This window comes from Triticum urartu, chromosome 5A (assembly GCF_056163025.1).
Source record: "Triticum urartu cultivar PI428250 chromosome 5A, HENAU_Tu73, whole genome shotgun sequence".
Taxonomy (NCBI): domain Eukaryota; kingdom Viridiplantae; phylum Streptophyta; class Magnoliopsida; order Poales; family Poaceae; genus Triticum; species Triticum urartu.
Window position 1 is genome coordinate 146,577,030 of NC_141877.1, and position 2,569 is coordinate 146,579,598.

General features: G+C 42.4%; 1 long non-coding RNA gene across 1 annotated transcript; it reads left to right on the forward strand.

Moving 5' to 3' along the window:
- The first annotated feature begins 254 nt into the window (after positions 1 to 254).
- Positions 255 to 2,569, forward strand: LOC147970625 (uncharacterized). Its single transcript, XR_015604134.1, has 2 exons — positions 255 to 1,260; positions 1,973 to 2,569. It is a non-coding gene; the product is annotated as an uncharacterized LOC147970625 (long non-coding RNA).

Here is a 2,569-nt window from a genome sequence, read left to right on the forward strand (position 1 = left end):
TCGGTGGCCTAAATATATATTTTGTTACTTTTAGTGTTCTTTATACTGCTTTGATAGTTAAAGAATAAATCAAAAGTTTTTCATTAAAAAAAATCCATGCTTCTATATCTATACTTCTATATCTATATCTATACTACTATTAATCTATATCTATATCTATATCTATATCTATACTACTATTAAAAGAGCAAACATAAACTCTTCTAAAACCACACCGCAAACTGTATACAAGATAAACAGGGCCCTCCGATCAAATTAACCTAAACACATCTGACTGCCCACATTACATCAATGGTTTATTATTCAGATCAACGACTCAGATAAGATGTTCTGCCGAGCAGACCCCGCCGTGATCTGTCAATCCTCGCCCGCAAAACATACCGCTTCGATGCCTCCCTGTGACCAGATAAAAAACAAAGGCGAAGTGTGTAATCCTCGCTCAGATCCAGACCCCTGCGTGTGGTTCCTCCCGCACCCGGGCGAGGTGGCTGTCGTGGAGCGCCGGGTGGCGGGCGGAGATGCTCGTCACGGACTGGCGTCTGGATCCGCGCCATCGAGCTGTGCCGGAGCTTCTCCGACGATCTTTGGCAGCGACCATGGCGGGCGTAGCAGAGCGAAGGGTGCCGACAGACCGGTGTCAGTGCGCAGGGGAAGATTCACTTCACGGCCGGCGTCCGGATCCGCGCCATCGAGCTGTGCCGGAGGTTCTCAGGGTGGTGGCGCGCTGCCCAGGGAGCACGACCATGGGCGAATCCAAGGGAGCACGAGATAACCCCTGCTGCTTTCGCTTCCAAGAGTCCCATCCTCCCACAAGAGCTTCGTGGCCACAACTTTCAGGCGTCTTTTGCTTCTTCTTCCTTTGGATCCCTAGCTAACTATTCTGCATCTCACCATTCACTAGCAGCAACACATTGATTTAGCTGTAGCCAATGCAGACGGTGGGTGGTACAGATCACTAGCTAGCCGAGTTTGCCTCTTCCTCTGTTCTCCTCATTCACTAGCGAGATGTAGTGTGATTCTTAAAGAAAACGTATTGACGAGAGCCCACTCTATTAGTCTCCCTGCTCCTATACTCCATGCACCGGTTCATCCATATATGATCTTATTTTGTTTCAGTTTTTTTACTAGATTTAACACTGGCCTTTGTTCAAATCTTATCCAGGTTGAACCATTGAAAGCGAGCACACAAAGCTGCAGAGGGAACAACTCCAAAGGAATCAGTACGGTGATGTGTTTTCAGTATTCCTAAAATAAATAAGGGTATGGTGTGATTAACACTAACATTCATGGATTAGTCGTTTCTATTGAAAAAAACATCATACTCTGTTAAGTCAGATTCCACTCGTTTTGATTTTTAGCTCTATAAATTGTGCTCTGAGAATTGGTATTCGTTACATCTTGACTGTCTAGCACATCATATGGTCATGCCAATTGCCGCTGCAAAGAAATGTCGCCGGTAACAACAATTAAAGTTCCCTAGATAGTGTATCTTACCACAATCAGTTTTGGTAGCTGTACTGGTAGAAAATGGAGTCTGAGGATGGTTTGGGTTGTGCATTATTCCCTATCCCACTAATGATTTTGCTGGTCAAACTTGGGATGTGATCAAGAAGGTGGGGAAGCACCATAGTTTTAGTGGCGGTGCTATTGTTAAGTGCACCGGAATCTAGCAACAAAAATAATACATAAACAGTTTGAATATCTTAGTTCGCACTTCTCGGCAGTGAGTTCAGCACTTGGACGAGACTCCAAACTTCAAATGCTCACAGGTCTAAATTATTGGACACATCCTGATTTATAAGTTATCTTAAATTCCAAATTATGAGATGTTGACAATCTAAAATCATTACTAATTTCGTAGGGAACATATATTGGTGTTTGATGGGGCAGATCAAATTTGTCATCGTGATTTGCAATCCCATGTTGACATTTTCCCAAAGTTTGACATGCTTTACAATTTTTTGCTACATAGACAAAGTCAATTAAGGAACTCGCAAGCGTTAGCCTGAAGATTCCCGATCATTTAAGTGTGCATGAGCAGGCTACCATGGCCACCGCAGATAACCTTGAAGCAGTGTGCCATGATCGTGCCGCTTGAACAAAAACTGTATATGCTTTGGAATTTCATCAGAAGGCATCTGAAGTAAAAATAGTAGGAACTTCAAATTGCCCATCTTTTAATTTAGTGTTGCTCACATTTAGGTCTATCCATGACAGACTTGCATTGGCATCTATTGCCCATCTTTTAATTTAGTGTTGCTCACATTTAGGCTTATCCATGACAGACTTGCATTGGCAACTTGTGAAACTTCAAACTGTAGGCAGGAGGCACCAAAATAGTAGTTGGTCCCACGGAATATAATAAATTGAGTGCAGTGCTGCTGTTAGTCTACCATTCAAGGGCATGATCATAACCAATGTACTGTTAATAAGAATGTAAATCATTTTATTGATTTTTTGTATTAGTCAAGAGTTCGAGACATACATTGTGCAAGAAGACGAGACAACATGATGTATATATGATTACGCATCAAATATTCATGTCTACGACATGATGATTGCTTTTCCA